Source organism: Gossypium hirsutum, chromosome D11 (genome assembly GCF_007990345.1).
Source record: "Gossypium hirsutum isolate 1008001.06 chromosome D11, Gossypium_hirsutum_v2.1, whole genome shotgun sequence".
Classification (NCBI taxonomy): domain Eukaryota; kingdom Viridiplantae; phylum Streptophyta; class Magnoliopsida; order Malvales; family Malvaceae; genus Gossypium; species Gossypium hirsutum.
Window position 1 is genome coordinate 39,410,504 of NC_053447.1, and position 25,802 is coordinate 39,436,305.

The 25,802-nt window shown below is 34.5% G+C and overlaps 1 pseudogene; it reads left to right on the plus strand.

Moving 5' to 3' along the window:
- Positions 1 to 450: 450 nt before the first annotated feature.
- On the plus strand, positions 451 to 1,730 carry LOC121223311 (cytochrome f-like; annotated as a pseudogene).
- The last annotated feature ends 24,072 nt before the right edge of the window (positions 1,731 to 25,802 follow it).

Below are 25,802 nucleotides of genomic sequence, written 5' to 3' on the forward strand. Positions count from 1 at the left end.
GTGGTTATTCTATTTTGGGGAATGAAGAACTTATTATTCTTAACTCTTGGGTTCAAGAATTCCTATAAAATTTAAGCAACACAATAAAAGCTTTTTCTATTCTTTTAATAACAGATTTATGTATAGGATTTCATTCATCCCACGATTGGGAACTAATGATTGGCTCTATATACAAAGATTTTGTATTTGCTCATAATGATCAAATTATATCTAGTCTTGTTTCTACCTTTCCAGTCATTCTAGATACAACTTTTAAATATTGGATCTTTTGTTATTTAAATTATGTATCTTCGTCACTTGTAGTTATTTATCATTCAATGAATGACTAAAAAATGATTCACGGATTCAATTATAATCTTTCTTACTTTCGAGTTAAGCAAAGCATGCAAAGTCGTACTTACTTTACTCTTTCTACCCATCAGGAGAATACAATTTCTCCTCTGTTTCAGTTTTTTTCAGTTTTCAGTAAAAGTAAATAGCAGAATCGTGGCTAGGGAACTATACTAGTGACGTACCTAATTTTATTGTAGAAATTTTGGGATCAACGATTGGACCATGCAAACTAGAAATAATTTTTCTTGGATAAAGGAGGAGATTACTCGATCCATTTCCGTATCGCTCATGATCTATACAATAACCGGGGCTTCCATTTCAAATGCATATCCCATTTTTGCACAACAGGGGTATGAAAATCCACGAGAAGCAACTGGGCGTATTGTATGTTCCAATTGCCATTTAGCGAATAAACCTGTGGATATTTAGGTTCCACAAGCGATACTTCCTGACACTGTATTTGAAGCAGTTGTTACAATTCCTTATAATATGCAACTGAAACAACTTCTTGCTTATAGTAAGAAAGGGGATTTGAATGTGGGTGTTGTTCTTATTTTACCAAAGGGGTTTGAGTTAGCCCCACCTGATCATATTTCACCCGAGATGAAAGAAAAGATAGGAAATCTATCTTTTCAAAACTACCGCCCCACTAAGAAAAATATTCTTATGATAAGTCCTGTTCCTGGTAAAAAATATAGTGATTCCTATTCTTTCCCCAGACCCTGCTAGTAATAAGGATGTTCATTTCTTAAAATATCACATATACCTAGGCAGAAACAAGGGAAGGGGCCAGATTTATCCCAACGAGAACAAAAGTAACAATATTGTTTATAATGCTACGATAATAGGTATAGTAAGCAAAATCATACGAAAAGAAAAAGGGGGTACGAGATAACCATAACGAATGCCTTAGATGGACATCAAGTGGTTGATATTATCCCCCCAGAACCAGAACTTCTTGTTTTAGAGGGTGGATCTATCAAACTCAATCAACCATTAACAATTAATCCTAATATGGGTGGATTTGGTCAGGGGGATACAGAAATAGTACTTCAAGACCCATTACACGTCGAAGGTCTTTTGTTCTTCTTGGCATCTATTGTTTTTGCACAAATCTTTTTGGTTCTTAAAATGAAACAGTTTGAGAAGGTTCAAGTGTCTAAAATGAATTTCTAGATCTGTGGATTTATCAACATCAAATTTGTAAAAACAAACAAATTCTTCCTGGCAATTAGGTTAGCTATAATGAAAAAAAGGATGAAAAGTCTTTTCCTTGTTTCTATTCTTTCTCTAGGAATTGCTTTTACCGCATTCAAAATAAAATATGTATATTGTGAAGAAGACTATTTGTCTTTACCTCTTTTTTTTCTCTTTTTTCAATCTAAATTGGACTAAATTGGGGGTGTAATTATATTCCTATTGTCAGTGTCAGATTTAAGTGTTACAGAATAGGTTTTGTTTTCTAAATTCAATTTGAGTAGATACTAAACATAATATAAGTAAGTGGAGAATAGAAAGGAAGGATAAATGAGGGGAACAACTAATTACAGGGAGTATTCTTCGTCTTTCTAGCCTTCGACACAAGAAAAGGAATTTTACACACCCTTTTCTTATGTCGAAATAATAACAATTTCGGGACCTATTCGTCAAAGATTTCTATTCTTAGTTTTGATTTTTCTAGATTTTTTAGAACCTTTTATTTTTTCGATTTACTTATAATAGAATAAGTAATAGGGATAATATAATAAGTATAAAATAAGTCGAAATAAGTTAAAATACTAAGTAAAAGGCAACCAAAAAAAAGAGAAGGAATCCTTACTGATTTTTTTTGAGAACATAGAATCAAGGCGATAAACTTATAAAATAATTTCAAACTTTGATGAAATACTAAAATAAATCGAGTAAGGTTAAACTAGTCTAGAAAAGGTTTGATTGATATCTGGTCAACAGAAAAAAAAAAAGAAATATTAAATATATATTGTATTGTGTCATCCAATTGAGTGATTCCTTTTTTTCTTCTAACCTTGAAAGTGTCGATAGACACTATCGAAGAGCAGATGCTATGAATCAATTAATTGAAATTGAGTTCATTTTTTAAAAAACTCATCAGAAAAAGTGATCTATTTGTTGTCATTTATACGACCAAAATATTATGATCATGATCATTAAGAATTCAACGGGACCCTTCCTCGCGAATCAGCTAAAGAAAGAGGAGGCGGGCCCCATTGAGTTCTTACACTTTCATGCCTATAACTTAGTTCGTCCCATTATCCCTTATTCCATATTACAGGGACGAACCCAATCCCGAATATGAACCATAAAAGAAAATACCTATTAAACCGATCACAGGAATACCAGTTACCGTGCCTATTATCCAAAAAGGAATCCTTCCAATAGTATCGGCCATTTATCTCGCTTCCCTCCGCATTTCATCAAGTGGTCATGCTAAAGACATAAACAGCCATAGATAATTATGAGATATAATCCTTCCGAATGCGATAAGAGAATTCCTACTATTATTTAGTATTTTACTACTCTCTTTTTTCTTAATTGAAGAAATAATTGGAAAATAAACAGCAAGTACAAAAATGAGTAATGACCCCCAGTAGAGACTGGTACGATTCAATTCAACATTTTGTTCGTTCGGTTTTGATTGTGTCATAGCTCTATAATTAATTCGAATTAGGTTTATTGTTGGATGAACTGCATTGCTAATATTGACCCCAAAAAAGAAATGGTATGTACAGCTAGTCTGTGTACAACCAACCATCGCACTATAAAAATTGGATAGGTTCGATTTATGGTCATTGGGTCCTCCTAAAAAGATCTACTAAATTCATCGAGTTGTTCCAAATAATCAAAACGACCAGTTATTAATGGAATTCCTTGTCGACTCTCTGTAAAATACTCATTTAGACGAGGGCTTCCAAACACTGGTAATAATATCAGCAAAAGAACGTTTTCCTATGCTTCCAAACATGCCGAGCTCAACATATTCTTGTAGGGGATCGATTTCGTAAAACATGGGATCAGTAAATGGGAATTCACCAAAACTCAATCTTTGTAAGATCATCAATATTGTACAAAAGGTATTTTTAGAGTATACCGAATCAGTATAGTTATCCTTCTTCTGACACAGCAACATAATTTCAAACAGTATATCGACGTGAAGTGCTATATAATTTCTTTCTTCTTCTTGCTTGTCGATGTATAACCAAGTATCATGCAATAGAAAATTCCTCAAATTCCTGGAGGTATTGGCTTGGGCCTAGAAATGGAAGATCAGGTAACCCGTGAATCAAATGAGTTGGTTAATAATAATTCATGAAGAAAATTATCATATTTCTGCAAGTCAATTAGATACGAAATATAAAAATTGACTTTTTTTCGTAGTTGCACAAGAGGTTTTGTTTTTTTTTTGGAAGCCCTCTTTTTTTTTTAAAGAATTACTTAGTCGTCTAGTAACAAGTAAGAGTAGTTGATAGTATTAGATATAGATAAAAAAAGAGCAAGGAATAAAAAAAATTTTATTAATCAATATTTGTGAGGCGGTCTTTCTTATATTCTTTTATTAGATCCAAAGGTTTTTTCTTGACCTAACTACAAAGATGATGAATCGATTTCTTTTTCGTTTCTACTCTTGTCCTGCCGTTCTATTTTTGTCAATACCATTTATAATGATTGATTAAGCAAAAAATTTCAATTGAACTTATTATTTCAATTTGTATTTTTGCTTATCCCCCTCTCCTTTAAAATGTGAAACTTAGGTAAGTGATTTATAAACATATGTATAAAAAGAACATATTTCATTTAGCTCCTTCATGCCTACTATAACTAGTTATTTCGGTTTTTTACTAGCAGCTTTAACTATAACCTCAGCTTTATTTATTGGTCTAAGTAAGATATGACTTATTTGAAAATTAATTCAATGAACGAACAATTCATAAAAACAAAGCTTTCTATTCTATTCCATATATTCTATAGCACCTTACCATGTTGATTATCAATTATTAGGTATTTATATTCATGGGCAATAGAAATTAATATTTAGGCGTAGATATTACATTTCTTTTTCTCCTTTCAAATAAATTGAAATGATTGAAGTTTTTTATTTGGAATCATCTTAGGTCTAATTCCTATTACTTTGGCTAGATTATTCGTAACTACATGTTTACAATACAGACGTGGTGATCAGTTGGACCTTTGATTAATTAACATACCTTTTTTGGATTAATTAACATGCCTTTTTTTTACTGATGCCTTTAATTCTTAATTTTTTGAATTTCAATTTATTTAATAATTTTAAAATAATAATTTAATCCAAGGAATGATGAGCTTATTCAGAAGATCTTACAGGAAGTACATAACAGTTCTTTGTCTATTCATCCAGGTAGTACAAAGATGTATAACGATTTAAAGAAAATGTACTGGTGGGCAAGAATGAAAAGAGATATTTCAAAATTTGTTTCTAGATGCTTGATCTGTCAACAGGTAAAAGCCGAACATCAGGTACCTTCAGGTTTATTGCAGCCTGTGTTAGTTCCTAAGTAGAAATGGGACCAAGTTACCATGGATTTTGTAGTAGGGTTGCCGTTGACACCGAAAAAGAAAGATGCAGTATGGGTTGTGATTGATAAGTTAACAAAGTCAGCTAATTTTATTCCGGTTCGTATGGATTATTCACTTGACAAGTTGGCTCAATTGTATGTTTCAGAGATAGTCAGACTACATGGGGTACCGTTATCGTTTATCTCAGACAGAGAACTGAGATTTACTTCATGGTTTTGGAGGAAATTGCAGGAAGCTTTGGGTACAAAGTTGAACTTCAGTACAGCTTTCCATCCTCAGACCGATGGTCAGTCAGAGAGAGTTATTCAACTACTTGAAGATATGTTCAGATGTTGTGTTTTAGAATTTCAAGGCAGTTGGGAGAAATATTTGTCGTTGGTAGAGTTTGCCTATAATAATAGTTATCAGTCGAGTTTGAAGATGGATCCTTATGAAGCTTTGTATGGACGTAAGTGTCGTATGCCTTTGTATTGGACAGAGCTTAAGGAAAATTAGATTTATAGGGTTGATTTAGTCAAAGAAATGAAAGAGAAAGTAAAAGTTATTAGAGATTGTTTAAAAGCAGCTTTAGACAAACAGAAGTCTTATGCAAATTTAAAAAAAGAAAAGAGATTGAGTATCAAGTTGGTGAAAAAGTGTTTTTGAAAGTATCCCTGTGGAAGAAAATTTTCAGATTTTGCAAGAAAGGCAAACTAAGTCCACGTTTCATTGGACCGTTCGAGGTGACTGAAAGAATTGGGCCCTTAGCATATCGGTTAGCTTTGCCAACTGAGTTAGAGAAGGTTCATAATGTATTCCATGTGTCTATGTTATGTGTTACTATTTCTATTCGTCACATGGGAGCCTGAAGAAGCTATGCGAAAACAGTATGCAAATCTTTTCACAGGTAAAATTTTCGGGGATGAAAATACCTAAAAGGGGGGAGAAATATAACATCCCGATTTTGGGCCTAGCTAGAATAGTGGTTTCAGGACCACAAATCCGATGAGGAAAAATTTATTTTTACTATATTTTTATGGCCTACAGTTTCACGGAATGATTTCGTGAAAATTTCGTTCAAAAATTTAGACGTTTGGGCACTCAATTTAGTCAAAAGGACTAAATTGTAAAAAGTGCAAAAGTTGAGTTCTACATGTTAGAGGTGTCCAATTGTTATGAAATTTTAAATTTGAGGTCTTTATGCGGTAATTAGACCATTGGTTAAGTTATGGACAAAAATGGACATGAGATAAGTGAAATAGGAAATTTTTAAGTTCGGGGCATTTTGGTAATTTGGTAATTAAAATGAATTAAAAGGGAAAAAGATGGCAAATTGTGGTCATCTTCTTCATTTGGCCGAAATTAGCAAGGGGGGAAGCCATAGTTAGGGTTTTCAAGCTTCCAAGCTCCATAGTAACTGATTCCAAGCCCCGTTTTTAATGTTCTTTACGTTTTTGAAGCCCCGGTAACTTGATTTAGCTTATTCTAGCAATAATTTAACCTAGGGTTCATATTTGGAAAAATACCCATAGGTGAAATGTGTTTATTTTTCTGTTTTATGGTAGAATATGAAGCTTGGAATTATGTTAAACAACTTTTGCTAAGCGATTTTAAGTGAAAACGAGTAAAATGACATAATCGGTAAAAATACCTAATGTTCATAAGTAAGTGTTAGAGTGGGAATCTGATGTTGCCATAGAAGGGAAAAATGTTCAGCATGTCACAAAACATAAGAATAAGGGATGAAGTTTAATTTCCGATCTTTGGGGCAAAAGTGTAATTATACAAAATTTTAGGGGCAAAATTGTAATTTTTCCAAAGTTTGAGTCAAGGATTTTTTTTGATGAATGTGAGTATTAAATAAGATAAATTTGCTATTATAGATCAAGAAGAACGAAATTCGGAGTTAGACCAGGGAAAGAAAAAGGTTGAAGACTAAGTTGATAGATTTGGCCATATTTTATACCGAGGTAAGTTTACAGTAAATAAATGCAATATTTAAATAATTATTATTAATATTTTATTTTCCAGCAATTATGTATTTACTTCATGAAATTATTTAATGTTGACTCAAGTATGAGATGACAGAGAATTAGTGATAAAAGCCTCGTTGAAACATTGGGAATGTATTGGATACAAATATCATGACATTAAGGGAATGAGATCCCATGTAAGACCATGTCTGGGACATGGCATTGGCATCATTGAGATTATGAGTAGTCCCATGTCAGACTATGTCTGGGACATGGTGTTGGCACCGAGATGAGAGGTCCCCCGTAAGACCATGTCTGGGACATGGCATGGGCACCGACATGAGAACTCCCATGTAAGACCATATCTGGGATATGGCATTGGTAGTACAGAAAACATCCCATGCAAGACTATGTCTGGGACATAGCTTTGGCATGTATTATCAGACTGGAAACCCGAGTATCCTTAGTATTCCAAGTGATTCAACGGGCTAGTAAATAGACCATGTTACATGAAAGTTTAGATAAAAGCATAATAATAAATTCAGGTGAGTTATAAGGATTGAGAATATCTCAGTTATCAGTTGAGAAAGAAATTTCAGCAAGGGAGGAGTAAGTTATAATCATGAGTTATTTAAGTAAGCAAGTAAGTAAACAAGTAAGTGAGTAAGTAAAGAAGCGAGTAAAGATTCTAATGTTTGCTGAAATTTATGAGTATGATTATTTATGATAAATGTTGTTATTTATTTACTTGTAAACTAACTAATCTTTATGCTTACTTTTTTATTTTCCTTATTTTTATAGTATCGCCAAGTCAGTTCGAGGATCACAAGGACGTCGGAGTTCGTCTCACACTATCTACAGACATCTCGGTATTATGTGATTTCGAAACATGTAAAGCTATGACATGTATAGAGACTTAGTCATTTTGAGTGTGTTTATATGATATGGCTAATGGTTAGTTATTTAAATGGCTAATTAAGAACATGTGTGGTGTTATGAATGCCTAGGAGATAGTTTATACCTAGAAAATATGAAAGAGTAAAATTTGCAATGAAATGGTTTTGGGATAGCAGCAGTGACGTGACTTTCAAAAATCACCAAGGATAGTATAAAATGAATTAGAGACTGAATGATATATATAATTAAAGCTTATCGAGTCTATTTTCATAGAAAAATAACGGTGTGGGTAAAGGAATTTTATATTCTGAGACATTTGAATTTTGGTTAGATAGGATCAAAATGGTTTTTGGAGTCCCATATTCTAACTTTATAAAATAATTAAACATTTTAAAAAAATAATTATGAGTTATAATTTACATATATAGATTCTTTAGTGAGTCTATTTTCTGTAGAAACAAGTGAGAACACTATATGAAAATCATACAATGAGAAAATTGATTTTTAGTGAATAAAGGTCAGAACCGTCAGGCAGTGAAACAGGGGAGATTTTAATGAATAAACTGTACTAATTGGCTAAACCAAAAATTTTGAAAATTTTATGGTAAGATAATATATGAGTCTAGTTTCAGATAAAATTTACGAATCTAAATTTTGAGTTTCATAACTCGAGTTATAGTTAAATTAGTGACTACTACGCAGGTGCACAGCATTATGGTGAAGAGTGAAATCAATTTTAAAAGCAAATTTTTATTCCCCAAACTAATAAGTTAAGTCAAGTAACGCCCCATGCTCAACTCCGGCAACGGTCTCGGGTAAGGGGTGTTACATTCAACCTATTCAACCCTCACTATTTTGCGTAAAATGGAGAAGGCTAGGACCCTTGGTTGTGGAGGAATGCTATAATTTTTAATGAAGTTTTTAGAAAAGGTGAAAGTATCTTGGATAGAAGTAACAATGCAAAGACAAGAAGTAGAGAAATTAATCTAATCAGTTGGGATATTCCACCAGTAGGATGGTGTAAAGTAAACACTGATGGAGCCGTTGGCACTGGCACTGGGTTAGCCTCTTATGAATGTGTCATTAAAGACTCTAATGGTGATTGGGTAGTCGATTTTGCAAGGAATGTCGGATGTGGTTCAGTGATTGATGTAGAATTGTTGGGTGTGTTTGATGGTTTATGCAAAGCGTTGGATATGGGAATTAGGCATGTACTTTTGGAAGTTGATAGTCTAGCTGCAGTTAAGATGTTAGAAAGTAACCAGGAGGAGCCTCATTTCAACTCAACAGTGAGAGTCATACAGAGGTTAATGAAGAACAATTGGGATATCAAAGTATCCCAGAAGGAAATAAAACAGCACATAAGATTACAACATTGGCTTTTGACTAACTAGCAAATAAGATTACAACAATGGCTTTTGACTGTCCACCTAGGTTCTACACCTTTGAGTCACCTCCAGCAGAAATTGCCCAAGTCTTCAGCAAAGATTATCAAGGCATGTCTTAGCTAAGGCTAGTATAATTTAGTTGTAATATGTTTCCTTTTCTTCTTTACATAAAAAAAAATTTGCAAATAACTCTCAAACAGGATAACTTGTGGAGTAAATGATAATATCAATTATTAGAATTTTTTGGCATTTTAGGTAATTTTTTAATTTTTTTAGTCATATAAATGTGATTTTTTTTAAAGAAATAATTTCAAAAAATAAATTATGATTTTTTTAATTTTTTTAGAGAATTTTTATATTTTAATTTTTTTTGGAATTATTTTTTATATACCGTTAAAATAATCTAAAAGAAGCAAGAATCAAACTGATATTGTAATGCCCCCTTACCAGAGACCGTTTTTCGAGTCGAGCATGAGGCATTATCTGACTTAACTTAATAGTTCGGAACACAAAAATTTGCTTTTAAAATTAATTTTACTATTCCCAACAAAAATGTCCACCTGCACGACTGTCACTAATTTAATTATAACTTGAGTTACAAAACTCGAAATTTAGATTCGTAAATTTTCTATAAAACTATACTCATATACCTTCTTACCATAAAATTTCCAGAATTTTTGGCCTAGCCAATTAGTACAGTTTATTCGTTAAATTCTCCCCTGTTTCACTGTTCGACAGTTCTGATATTTTGTCACTAAAAATCAATTATCTCATTGTACAGAATTCATATAATGTTATCGTTTGATTATTTTGAAAATATACTCACTAATGAATCTAGACATATAAATTATGACCCATAATTCTCTTTGTACAGTTTTTAATGAATTTCTAAAGTCAAAACAAAGGACTTCAAAAACCATTCTGACCCTGTCTCACTAAAATTCAAATATCTCAAAATATAAAATTCCTTTGCCTACATCCTTTCATGTAAAAATAAACTTGATAAGCTTTAATTCTATATATCATTCACTCTCTAATTCCATTTATAATATTTTTGGTGATTTTTTAAAATCACATCACTGCTGTTGTCCAAAAACTGCTTCTTTGTATTAGCTACCATTTAAACATATATAACACCAAAACATGTTCTTTACTAACCATTTCAATAGCTAATCTTTAGCCATATCATATGAACATACTCAAAATGAATAAGTCTCTGTACAAACCATAGCTTTAAATGTTTTGAAATCACATAATACTGAGATGTCTATTGATAGTGTGATACGAAGCTCCGACGATCCCCAATTCGAGTAAGCTCAAAACACTATAAAACAAAGGAAAGGAAGAAAGGCATAAGCTAATAATAGCTTAGTAAGATACATGTAAACAATAAGCACTCATTTAATAATTAACATTTTTTAACATATAACTATTCAATACATTTCTTAGCAATTTCAATCACTTATATATGCACAATCTTACCAAATTCACTTGCATATACATTTACACACTTAACATTTATCACATATGCTCATTCTTTCAAATGTATCTGCATACACACCTTATTTCATATTCACTTTAACTCATTGTTAATCTCGTTGAACCCTCGAAATATACACGGATACATAGAGAATTAGCATATAAGTGCCACACTGATATGTAGCTAAAGCTACCACTGATATGTAGCCGTAGCTACCACTGAAATGTAGCCGAAGCTACCACTGAGCAATAACATTGGAAATGTCCACGGGCCTGCTCATACTAGCTGTCAGGTATCTGCAACACATGCTAGATCACCTAGCACCCGGGACTCACTGTAACACTGGTCTCTAATGACATATCACTTGTATCCACTTCTATTCCTAAGTTCAACCGGGAATTTACACTTAACACTTTATTTTAAACACTTTATCACTTGAATAATTCATGAAAAATTTCCTTCCACATTCAATATTAATTCACATATCAAATATAATTCACAATTTATGAAAATATATTGCTATTATTTACACGTAACTTACCTCGAATGCAAAACGACAATTTTCATAAATTAGTTGATAACGTTTTCTTTTCCCCGATCACTTTCACTATTCCTTCTTTCTTGATCTATATTAACACAATTTAATATATTTTATCAACATTCCATTCAAATACAATTCATACACAACATTTTGGCAAACTTACATTTTTTCCCTTAACTTTTCAAAAATTACACTTTTTCTCCAAAGCTCGTAAAAATAAAATTCACTAAATTTCTTAAATTTTAAACCTCACTAAATCATATTTCATGCTCATAACAGCCCTCAATTTCACAAAATCACAACTTTATGCACACTTTACTATCTTTCACAATTTAGTCCTTTTTCAACATTTTTATCAAAATTCATCTAGTAAAACTCGTAATTAGCACTTCAATCATTCATTATCTATCATCACTCATCAAATTACAACTATATCATGAATGGGTAAATTTTTTAAACTTTAATTTCATTTAAAATAAATGGTAGAAACATGAAATTCAAGCTTCAATAAGCATAAAAATACGAAAATAATTTAAAACAGGGCAGGAAATCACTTACAATTGAGCTTAGAAAAATCAAGAACCCTAGCTATGGTGACATGAAATTTTTGGCAGCAAGGGTCTAATTTGAAGAAGATGAACACTTGTTTTCATCTTATTTTCTCTTTTATTCAATTTTGACAAAAATGCCTTTGACCCACTTACTTAGATATTTTTCTAGAATTGCCGTTATGTGTCCATAATACGAATTTATGGTCTACTTGACACATAAACACTTCCAATTTCCTGCAATAATTCAATTAAGTCCTTTAATCACTAATTAGACACACTTTGCATTTTTCTCAATTTAGTCCTAAAAATTCAATTAGGCACTAAATCATTAAAATTTCCAATCCATATTTTCACACAATATTTCAATCAAAAGGTAATTAATAAAAATTTATAAAATTAAACTATTTCACTTTAGATTTATGGTTAAGAAACTACTGTTACGATTAGGCCCTATTTTAGGCTATCACAGATATTTTAGTTATAGTTAGGATCAAATTAGCCATTAAGCATATGAGTTAATGTGTCACGTCTTTAATTCATTACCGACTTAATGGATGAGTGACCAAAATGTTATAAACTAATAATGTTAGTAATTATTTTGTAACCTTTCATAATTAGGTAACCAAAATGAAAACTTATCAACAATTAGATGACTAATATATATATATATGGTATAAATCTCAAAATTATACATGAACTTTGATTTAATATACAATTGTTTACATGAACTTTAATTTGGTGCAATTATACATGTGAAACTCTAATTGTGGTTCAAATGTATACTTGAAACTTTAATTTTGATTTAATCATACACATTTAAAGAAATAAATACATCAATTTATTTTTATATTGGATAAATATAATTATTTATGTATGCAATGTATAAGCATAAAATGATGTTATATCAATAATTGTGTCAACAATTTAGCCCGTGTTTTTTTAGAGTTAGGGCTTTTTGCATGTTTAGTTCTAAGGTTTTTTGTTTTAGGGTTTTTAAGATTTAGGGTTTTGTTAAAATAATGTAAGGTTTAGGGTTTTAGGTAGGTTTAGGATTTATGGTTTATGGTTTATGGTTTTTTTTAAAATAATTAAATTATGTTTTTGGGCTTTAAATAAATTAATTAAATTAGGGTTTAGGGTTTTTAAAAAAATTAATTAAATTATGGTTTAGTTTTTTTAAATAATTTGGTGTTTAGGGTTTAGGGTTTAGAGTTTAGGGAAAATTATATTGACAATATAAAAACTTTTGTTTTTTTTTCTACAGTTGTTCCTAAAAAAATAATTTTGAGAAGACGGTTCTGAAAAGATAATGTCAAAAAACGCTTCAAGCAGGATGCAGTGTCAACAAAATTACTAAAAAAAGCTCCCACGTGGACGCTCTTTTTCTACAGTAGATCCTGAAAAAATAATTTTGAGATGAAGGTTCTAAACAAATGGTGTCAAAAACACTTCAAGCAGGATGCACTGTCAGTAAAATTGATGAAAAAAGCTCCCACGTAGACTCTCTTTTTCTACAGTAGTTCCTGAAAAAATAATTTTGAGAAGACGGTTCTGAACAAATGGTGTCAAAAACGCTTCAAGCAAGATGCACTATCAGTAAAATTGATGGAAAAAGCTCCCACGTGGACGCTCTTTTTCTATAGTAGTTCATGTTTGGCCTTAAACTATAAATGAGCCAAATTTCATTCTCAGGTTGCATAAGTTACAGCAAGAAAAATTAAAGAGGCTAAGTAGAATAGAAATTGAAGATGAGTGAACGTATTAGTGTTGTTATTTACAATGATGGTGAGGTCCGTGACACCGAGAACGGCGTTGTTTTTTATTGGAGAACACAGTGCGACTAGTTTTTAACTAGAACATAGATTTGACAGAACTTCGTAAAAGAATTAGACGTAAAATCTTTGGAACGACACCAATGAGAGTTTCGTCTATTAAGTATCAATTTTGTGCTTCGGTTGATCCCATGACATATGACTCATTTGATATCAAAGGTGGTCATATCTTGGAGGTGACGGTGTAAACTCATCTCGCTAGTGGATCACCCTATCTTGAGTTATATGTACAATTTACATCGTCAAATGAAGCATTTGCGACTTCAACATCTACTGCTACTCGAGAGGAATACACGACCCCTACTCGACACTCCGTTAGTGAGAGGAAAAACACAGAAGCATCCGTGTTTGGTGGAAGTATGGAATACACAACTTCGGCACGACACTCGGTTAGTGGATGGGACATGCACATCGGTTGGTCGATGTTCGATGCTGGAAATATGTGTTGGGGAATGACATCAACTTTTAGTGGTTGGCAATCCACATCTGATTATGGATGTTACGAAATGTCCACAAGAAGGGATGATGTACTCCCTACGACATCCACCGGCAAGAGGACCTCGTACATTGCAGATGATAGTGGGTTGGATGATGAGTTCGATGTGAATCCACCTCGAAAGCTCGGCCCCAATGGTGTAAAAGTTACATTATTTTCTAAGCTGGAGCCTGTTCCAACCGAACCTGAAGATGTTGAAGGGGGTTTAGATGAAGAAGAAGTAAAAGAAGGTCTGCGATTTAGGGCGTACTCACCTCCAGCCCATATACATAATGTCGATCTATCGGTAGATGATACGTTGGAGTTTCCAGATCTACCACACAGAAGGCGTGACCGTACAAGTTCGTCATTGCATTCGGGTGAAATAGAAGTTGGTAAGGAGTTTTCTAGTAAGGATAGTTTTCTTGGTGCATTGAAACAACATAGCATCATGAACGGGGTTAACTACAACGTGGTTAAATCCAAATCCAAGAAGTTCGAAGCCAAGTGTTCAGTGCAATACGGTACATGTTCATGGAAAATCATGGCTTCGATTAGGAAAAAGACAGGCTTGTGGGAGATAAAAAAGTACAAAGGTCCACATACATGTGTTGCCAGTATTGTATCACTAGGTGTTTATGGTTTTTTAATAATACTGTTATTACTTAATGTTGCATTATTTAACGTACTTCGTTGACAGGTGTTTCACAAGATCATCCCAAGATGGATTTATATATGATAGCTAGCTTAATACTACCGACGGTGAAGGCGGATCCTAAGACTTCTATGTTGGTCTTAATTGCCAATATTCGTATCCAATTGAGGTATACGCCCTCTTACCGCAAGGCTTGGATAGCTAAGCAAAAGGTGTCAAAAAATATGCATAGTGGGTGGGACACTTCATACAATGAGGTGTGGCAGTGGTGTCAAGTGCTGGAGAGGTACGTCTCAAGTTGCAAAACAAACCTTGAAACGGCACCTGCGTACTACAACAGCCGATTGCTCTGTGGATGCCAAGTGTTCAAGTGTCTGTTCTGAAGCTTTAAGCAATGTCGGGATGCATTTGTGTACTGCAAGTCATTGGTACAAATTGGCAGTACCTTTATGTATGGTAGATATACCCATCGGCTATTGCTAGATGTGGCACAAGATGGCGATGGGAGAATCCTTCCAATTGCATTTGCAATAACACCGAGGCAGTCAAGTGATGACTGGGATTTCTTTTTTTCTAGGTTGAGGCATGTCTGCATCAAACCTGATATCTGTGTTATATCGGATCAGGGCACTGAAATTCTAGTCGCAATTGAGTGACAGGGAAGCCTATGGGATCGCACACACCATCGCTATCATCTAAGACACATTGCATCAAACTACTACGGGTAATATCGGTCTACCACTGAATGACGGCAAGTGACCAATATGGGTATTTAATCTCTATTAATATAATTTTGTTTGTAATATTAAATCTATTCTGAATGGAAGAGTGGTATGTAATGTTCGCTATCAACTTATATTGGCAGGGTACGAGATTAATAAGGATCATTTTCATGAGACGTTGGCAATTTTGCATTCAGTTAATAAACAAGGCCCAGATTACCTCTGTAACATATCTTTCGAATAGTGGACACAAGCATACGACGGCGGCCTATGATATGGTCATATGACCTCAAACCTGGCTAAATGCAAAAATTTTGTTCTAAAAGGAACGCGTCATTTGTCGATAACCTCGGTTGTGTGGGAGACATTTTTTCGTTTAGTGGCACTATTTCCAAAATGAGTAGCGAGTTATAAAGGCCAAATGCAGGGAGGTCATATATGGTGTCGAAAGGTATTGCAAGATATTAACAAGGCGAAGGCGCGGGCCAACACCATGCACACAGTGTATCACGATCGCGACAACCTATGGTTTCGTGTGACGGAGTTTGACAGATCGAACCAAGGTATTACAGGCGAGCAATGTTGTGTACACTTAAGAAATATGACTTGTGACTGTGGGATGTTTGACACAATTTGTTATCCATACGCTCATGCAATTACAGCTTGTCAGAATCTCCGTTTGGATCCCATGAGATATGTCGATGAAGTGCACAAAATAGAATACATGTACAATGTGTGGAGATAGGTATTCCCACCGATCCCAGATGAACGTAAGTGGTTGTCTGTATCACTTGCTCTGTTTAAGTTGTTACCAGATAGAGAATTGTGTCGCAAACCAAAAGGTCAACATTGCTCGAGCAGAATACATAATAATATGGATATCCGAGAAAGAACGAACCAACAGAAGTTTTATGGATGGTGTAGGAACTCAGGTCATACAATTCGATCATGTCCAAATCAAAATAGTTGTTAGTTGCTGTAATGAAACTATGTTGCATTATTTCTATTGCCTTATTCAAAAGAACTTCTATTTTATTAGAAATATAAAAATAAATTACTATTAAGATATTAAAAAAAACTTTTCTTTTATTAAATGAAACAATATAAAAATAGTTTGTACAAATATATTTAAAAAATCAATGTATGTGTCGGTCAGAATCAGTGCCACATGGGGGTCGTCAACGGTTACGCACTGGATTCCTCCTTCCTTCAGTTTTCGATAGGGGTTGTGGTTGCTCCGGCGGGGTTTGTGGTTGTGGGTATTGGCAGGATGACCCGCCTTGATAGAATAAAGAATGCAGAGGTGTTTGCAACACACACGGCGGAGGTGTTTGAATCCCATAAGGTGATGGGGATTGGTAATGAGGAGAGTTCCCTAACTGTGCCTCATGCGATCCCTCCTATGGCGACAGCTTATATATCGTCGATTGAGTCGGAGTCATTGGGAAAGGAAATGCATCGGGCCATGTATTCCAACCTGACATAGGACTGGGAAAAGGAAACATATAAAGGTTAGGATACATATAAGGGATAAGATATGCACCTGGCATAATTTGAAGAGGCTGTAATGTGGGTGTCGTCGGTTGAGGCATTGGGCCCGATGATTGTGTGGGCGCTGTTGATGGGCCCGTGCCGTCATCCCTTTTACTTGGATTTAAAGGGCCCCGTCGTTCCCTTTCAACATGAATTAACCAACACCTCTGCGCTTCCGACAGCAAATATGGCTTGCCATGGATCTTAAACCATAGCATGTAATCCGGCGACCACGCTAACTCTGGAACAATTATCGGTTCCCGAGTAAGTATATGATCATACTGATTTTCCCAAATTTCAATATATTCTAACCAAAATACAGGCCAATTCATATTGATTGCCGTAAGTCGATTTTGTGCTCATCATCGAGCACCTCAGGTGCCACGAGAATCAGTTGTCAAAATCCAAATTGCCGTAACACTCTATCCATCTAGTGCATCTCCATGGTAGCATAGTTAACCAATAGGACCTTAACATGCCAAATGTTCGGATTTTGAAAGAATTCATCCGGAATTACTGCCCGAATTTCTGGATCCTCATATGGTGTCCATTGAAACTATATGAACACGATAAAAATATTAGTTATATACATAATACTAAATACTAAATATGAAACGACTATTTTATGCATATATATTTAATTTAATGCTCACTTGCGCTTCCGATTGTTGGTCTAATAGAAGCCGTATATCTTCAAGAGCGGTAGGTATTCCAACATAACTCGCCAAATGGTTCCACCTAATTAAATAAATTTTTAGCATAAAATTATATTTTAAATCTATGTAATAATTGTAAAATGTAATATAAATTTTACCTCATTATGACTGAGAATGTATATGGGTCGTGTAACACCCCTTACTCGTATTCCGGCTCGGAACAGAGTATGAGGTATTACTAAGTTTTTTTAAAAAAAAATTTTGACAGCATTTCTGCTTAATTTTGCTTAAACCTCCTGCAAATTTAAATCACAATCCAATATATATATATCAACCAAACTCATTTATAATAATACTCACAATTTAACTATTAATGAACACCACATTTTAAATCAAACCATAACATATATTTACATGATGATTCCATATTTCATAGGTCGTCTATACATGCCATAATTTTCCGGAACGATAGTAGCAAAATACCCCAAGTGTGAAGGATAGTGTGGATGATTGTCTGACTTCGTTCCAAATTTCCGAGTTGTCGGAAGTCACTATAATCAAGGGAAAAATAAAATCGAGTAAGCATATAGCTTAGTAAGTAAACACATGATAAATAAGCAATTACTCACATAACTACACCAAAATATAAACTTATTCATGAATAACTTCATTGTTTAGGCAATTTCCAGCAAACTGTTTTTCTGCGTCATAGTCGTTAATTTATTTTTATCCGGAGCTACAGGGCTCCAAATTGAGTTTCGTAAATTTTCCCTGAAACTACACTCATATACCATTTCACCATAAAAATTTCAGAATTTTTTACCCAGCCAATTAGTACAGTTTATTCATTAAAACTCCCCCTGTTTCACTGCCCAACGGTTCTGACCCTTCCTCAAAAAAAAATTCACTTAACTCTCTGTACAAAATTTTAAAAATGGTTTCACTTGTTTCTATTAAAAATAGAGTCAATAAGGAATCCAGGAATATAAATTTCACACCATAATTATTTTTGTACAATTTTTGGTGATTTTCCAAAGTTAGAACAGGGGATCCCGAAATCAATCCAGCCCTGTTTCAGTAAAATTCAGATATCTCCAAAAATACAACTCTTTTGCTTATTCTATTTATTTCATATGAAAATAGACACATTCAGCTTCAATTTCATATATTATTCAGCTTCCCATTCATTTTCCACCATTTATGGTGATTTTTCAAAGTTACCCATCTGCTGTTGTTCAACACAGTTTATAACTAAATCGTTCCTTTTTTCGTTTTTGATATTTTCTCCCATCTCATACATGGATCGATTTAGTATCCAACTCAATATTTGCCCCATAAAAATTTCCACCATATGGAAATATTCACCTTCCACACTTTTTCGTTGAGCACTCGGAATGTTAACCGTTATTGGTGGATCTCGCACTTAGCACCACCACTTAATCGGGGAATCAGCACTTAGCAACCCCTTGGGGGAATCAGCACATAGCAACCCCCTTTTTATTTCAGAGATACGGTGGATATCGCACTTAGCACCACCAATGAACTGGGGAATCAGCACTTAGCAACCCCTCGGGGGAATCAGCACATAGCAACCCCCTTTCACATTTCAAAGATACGGTGGATATCGCACATAGCACCACCAATGAATCGGGGAATCAGCACACAGCAACCCCTTTATGTACAACATACTTCGGCTTATTCCGAGTGTTCAACCCATAAATCATATATTGCAACCCTTTACCACCTTTCCCGATTTAACAACATTTTTAGGATATGGCCAAACATTTATTTTAATTCCAAATAAATCTCAACATATATCAATTAATGTCAAAATAATACATCAAGTCACGTGTTTACTTACCTCGGTGCAAAATATCGTAATATTGCACTTCACTCCACTATCTTTTCTTTTCCTCGTTTGAGATAATCTTCACGTCTTTCTTGATCTATAATAGCAAATTTAACTCATTTAATGTTCACATTCATTAAAATAATCCACCACCCAACTTTTTGAAAAATTACAATTTTGCCCCAAACTTTTGCATAATTACACTTTTGTCCCCAAGCTCGGAAATTAAACTTCATCACTTATTCTTAGGTTTTATGACATGCTGAACATTTTTCCCTTCTATGGCAACATCAAATTCTCACTCTAACATACACTTATGAACAATAATTATTTTTACCGATTATGCCTATTTACCCGTTTTCGCTTAAAATCGCTTAGCAAAAGTTGTTTAACATAATTTATAGCTTCATATTCCACCATAAAACAGCAAAATAAACACATTTCACCTATGGGTATTTTTCCAAATATGAGCCCTAACACGAATTATTTCTAGAATAAGCTAAACCGAGTTACGAGGATTCCAAAAATGCGAAGAACATTAAAAACGGGGCTAGGATGCACTTACTATGAGCTTGAGAAAGCAAAGAAACCTTAGCTATGGCTTCCTTCAAATTTCGGCAGCAACTAATGAGGAAGATGATGATTTTTGTCATCTTTTTCCCATTTTTTTATTACCAAATGACTAATATGCCCCCACTTAAAAAAAATCTATTTCTCTCATTTCTTATGTCTATTTTTGTCCATCAACTAACGAATGGTCTAATTACCACATAAAGACCTCCAATTTAAAATTTCATATCAATTAGATACTTCTACATATAGAACTCAACTTTTGCACTATTTACAATTTAGTCCTTTTGACTAAATTGAGTGCCCAAACGTCGAAATTTTCGAACGAAATTTTTACGAAAATTTTCCGTGAAATTGTAGACCATAAAAATATAATAATAACCATATTTTCCCTCGTCGGATTTGTGGTCCCGAAACCACTATTCCGACTAGGCCCAAAATCGGGCTGTTACAGGTCGTGGTCCACTCGATGACGTAAAAATGGAAAGCGAAACCGAGCCCATGATTGTAGTAGTGATAGGCAACCTCTGATTTTGGCTTTATTTGGTCACGTCGCCCCGTACATCTCCCGGCACAATTTTGGTTGTGGTTGCTCCGGCGGGGTTTGTGGTTGTGGGTATTGGCAGGATGACCCGCCTTGATAGAATAAAGAATGCAGAGGTGTTTGCAACACACACGGCGGAGGTGTTTGAATCCCATAAGGTGATGGGGATTGGTAATGAGGAGAGTTCCCTAACTGTGCCTCGTGCGATCCCTCCTATGGCGACAGCTTATATATCGTCGATTGAGTCGGAGTCATTGGGAAAGGAAATGCACCGGGCCATGCATTCCAACCTGACATAGGACTGGGAAAAGGAAACATATAAAGGTTAGGATACATATAAGGGATAAGATATGCACCTGGCATAATTTGAAGAGGCTGTAATGTGGGTGTCGTCGGTTGAGGCATTGGGCCCGATGATTGTGTGGGCGCTGTTGATGGGCCCGTGCCGTCATCCCTTTTACTTGGATTTAAAGGGCCCCGTCGTTCCCTTTCAACATGAATTAACCAACACCTCTGCGCTTCCGACAGCAAATATGGCTTGCCATGGATCTTAAACCATAGCATGTAATCCGGCGACCACGCTAACTCTGGAACAATTATCGGTTCCCGAGTAAGTATATGATCATACTGATTTTCCCAAATTTCAATATATTCTAACCAAAATACAGGCCAATTCATATTCGATTGCCGTAAGTCGATTTTGTGCTCATCATCGAGCACCTCAGGTGCCACGAGAATCAGTTGTCAAAATCCAAATTGCCGTAACACTCTATCCATCTAGTGCATCTCCATGGTAGCATAGTTAACCAATAGGACCTTAACATGCCAAATGTTCGGATTTTGAAAGAATTCATCCGGAATTACTGCCCGAATTTCTGGATCCTCATATGGTGTCCATTGAAACTATATGAACACGATAAAAATATTAGTTATATACATAATACTAAATACTAAATATGAAATGACTATTTTATGCATATATATTTAATTTAATACTTACTTGCGCTTCCGATTGTTGGTCTAATAGAAGCCGTATATCTTCAAGAGCGGTAGGTATTCCAACATAACTCGCCAAATGGTTCCACCTAATTAAATAAATTTTTAGCATAAAATTATATTTTAAATCTATGTAATAATTGTAAAATGTAATATAAATTTTACCTCATTATGACTGAGAATGTATATGGGTCGTGGTCCACTCGATGACGTAAAAATGGAAAGCAAAACCGAGCCCATGATTGTAGTAGTGATAGGCAACCTCTGATTTTGGCTTTATTTGGTCACGTCGCCCCGTACATCTCCCGGTACAATTTTGCCAACACGATAGACCCCCAACTAAATTCGCCAGCTACTCTAAAGTCAACGAGTTTCAACAGCCACCTCAGATGTACGAGGTTTCGTGACAAGTCTAGCATCAGATAACCTCCAATCATCTGAAGGATGTATGCCCGAGCATATCGTATTCTTTCTACTTCAGTCTAATTATTCCCCGGCTTCAGAAATGTGTCTCGTAACCAGCCCATCTCGATCTGACCTCTGTAAATATTATCCAAAATCGCACCCAAAAGATCGTAGCATACTGCTTCCCAATCAGCAGATTGAACAAACCTGGTGAGTGCGGACCCATCCATCAGCAATCCCAATTGTAATTGCACATCTCCAAAGTGATGGTACACTCTCCGCATGGAAGATGGAATGTGTTCGTTTCCGGTCTCCACCTCTCTATGAACACACTGATAAGTTTCAGGTCCAACTGCACCTCTAGCCTATAGTGGCCACGTGCCAAAAACCCGCTTCCCTCAAGTAATTTTCTATCAACGGTGATGGAGGACCAGACATATTACGAATATAACATTGTAACACCCGATCTACAGACTGTTATAAAAATTATAAAATAAAAAGTAATTAAAATTATATAAATAAAAAAATATTAAATAATATTCAAAAATTAAAATTAACCCTTACCATTTTCATTTGTTCGACGGATATATGTTTATGGCCGAAACGAATTAATTCCCCACCACTGCTAACACAATAAAATATTTTTGAAAGTATAAAAAAATACTAATTCAAAAAAATTAAATAGAGCTTTTTTGCCAAAATTAAAGAGAGATTTGAGAAATTTAGGTAGTAATTTGAGAGCTTTTTTACCAAAATTTGAAGAAATATTGTGTGAAAAAAATAAGAGGGGGTTTTATAGGGTTTTTTTTACTGTTGGACCCCCAATGGTCAAAAAAATCAAATAGCCATTGGGAAAAAAAAGGGCTAAATCGCGTCCCTAGGGGAGCGATTTTGTCACGTCAGCAAAACTGATGTGAGCACGGCCACATCATGTTATGATGCAATTCAACGACATCGGGATTGGCCCAATCACGAGGGGCCCAAGTGCAAAATGAAACATCTCACAGGCCTGATTGATTATTGGGCCAATGTTCTTAAGAACATTTTAATTTAATAAAATTTTATTTAAATTAATAAGTTTGCATATTTTAATTTTGACTTGCACTATGTGTGTTCTGCATTTAATAAAGTCATGCATTATGTAACTTTCCTGTTAGTTAAGTATGCATCATAAATAATGACATGCATTATGTAACTCTCATGTTAGTTAAGATTACATCATAAATTATGTCATGCATTATGTAACTCCCATGTCAGTTAAAGTTTGCATCTTTAAATGAAGTCGTGCATTAAGTAACTCATTGTCCATTTAGTTTACATCTTAATTAAATCATGCATTTAAGCATCATAGTTGTTTGAGTTAGTTATTTAATTTGGTTGTTACTTTTTAATGCATAAGTTATAGTATGTTTAATTTTTCTTAAATAAATTAATTGTGTGTTCAATAGTTTATTGTAGGAAAGTCCAAAAGGCTGGTCACATATTTTAAAGCTACAATAGGGTTGTTCATTTGCTAAGAAGAATCAGATGCTGTCATATTCAAATGGTTGTTTAGTTTTGGCATAAAAGAGTGTGCATTTGGCCAATTAATTGCTGGTGCATAAAGGGAACGTTTTTTGTGGATATTGAAGCACTCAAAGCTCATTATGGTGGTTGTTTAAATGGTGATTTTTCATATGACTAAAGACTCTTCAAATTCGGCAGTTTCAAAGCTTTTAAAAAGAACATTAAGGAGGCTGTTAATGGATCAAAAAGAGACTCTTCAAGTCTGATAAGTTTTTGGAGTCTTTATCCTTCATTATGACGCCATTATAAGAGGATGTTACACAAGCTTTATGATTCGGTTTCAAGGGAGCTGAAAGGACATCAACTAAGCACATTAAGTACACATTTAGTTTTCATTAAGGAATAAAGTCATGTCTTTTCATCTACACCAGAATCAAATGAAGAGACATGACCACTGGCTTTCCTACATGAGTTAAAAATGAAATTAAAGCTTGTAATAACCTTAGTTAATTTCTGAAGGTGAAAGGTCTCACATAGGCATTCGAATAGTCATAATAGTGCCTATAAATAGTTTGTAAGAGGACATTGCTTTTGGGTAGAAGACTTTGATGAATTTTAATGTTATAGTGAGTGTTCAACTCTCTTTGTTCTTACTTGACTCAAATTGACTTATCAAGCTTACTTGTGGCGTCAATCTAATTCTTTCTTGAACTTATCACTTCTTAGAAGTGTGGCGTTCACCCTATACCGATTGGCTCCTATCTTGCTAGATAATGGGTCACGGTCTTGTTATCTTTGCATAACCATCTTAAGTGTTGATATACGAATTAGGTCAATATTCTCTTTTAATATTGGTTCATTCTTCAGCCCTTAAACCAAACTTAACTTATCCATTTTCATCCACCCAAAACACCCTTTTGTATAACCTGCCATTTCGATTCAACTTAAACTTCGTTCATTACTTTCGATACTTCTTAATTTCGGTCAGGAACTCTTGCGACTCTTAATCATCAACGAATACAAGCTCGCATCAAAAGCGCGTCCACGTGGGCGCGTTTTGTGCTGACATGGCAAAATTACTCCCTTAGGGATGCGTTTTGCTGAAATTTCACCCAAAAACGCTCTTATGTGGACGCGTTTTGCATTTTTTGGCTCTTTCCGGTAAATAATGAAAAAATTGGCCCATTTCCTTAAATAAAGTTAGAAATGGGCCTTTATTGGTAAAATGGTCGTTTTCAATTATAATAATTATTTTTAAAAATTAATTTCAGAAATTGTAGTAATTATCTTAACTCTTTCCCTTAAAGACCAATAAGCACTCTGTACTGAAAAGGTGCATCATGCTGAGTGAGTCGATATCATCCTATCCGGGCTCGAATCAGGATGTGGAGGAATGATTCTGACAATCTTGTTGATCACATCTTCAGGTAACCATACATAAAATAGGTCCAGATTACAATTTCCATCTGAGTTAACTAGATCCCTAACAGAACAATCCAGATCAAGGTTAGCAAAAGAAGGAATTTGTGAAAGTAAAGGACCAATACCTAGGCTCCAAGGATCTTTCCAACATCAGATGCTTTTTCCATCACCAATGTACCAAGCTAAATTCTCACGAAACAGTGGCCATATCTTAGAAAGCGATCTCTATAAGTGCGAGCATTTGCTTCTGGCAATAGATTTTGGGAATTGCTTTTTCCAACCATATTTCAACCGAAGGACACGAATGTAAAATGCATTATTCTTGGAGACTAGATTGAAATTGATCTTCATTAGAAAAGACATATTTTGATCATTCAAATGATATAAAACAAGCCCACCTCGAGACCGTGGCTGACAAATTGAGTCTCATCCTACTAATGAAATTTTTGGGTGACCCTCAGTCTCCCCCAGATAAACTGTCTAACCAATCTCTTGACTCATGTGCAAACCCCTTTCAGTATTAGCATGGACTGCATAAAGTAATTCAGAACGGAAAGAAGAATAGACTGGGCCAAAGTGATTCTTCCCACTATGGATAACTTCCTCGCATCCCAATTGTGTAATTTGCGTCTGACCTTATCAACAATAAAACTCATAATGCTATTAGTAATCATGTCATGAAGAAAATGGACACCTAAATAGGTACCAAGGTTTTGAACTTCCTGAAAGCTGAAAATTTGTATAATTCGATTGCGAGTGTCATCTTCAATCCCTTTAGAAAAGTAGATATTACTTTTTCTAGTACTAATTTTGTGACCCAAAAACTCTCAAAAGTGATTCAGAATGTTCTCCAATAAATGGGTTTGACTAAGCTCAGCTTCACAAAAGATAACCAAGTCATCTACAAAGAACAACTGAGAAATTAC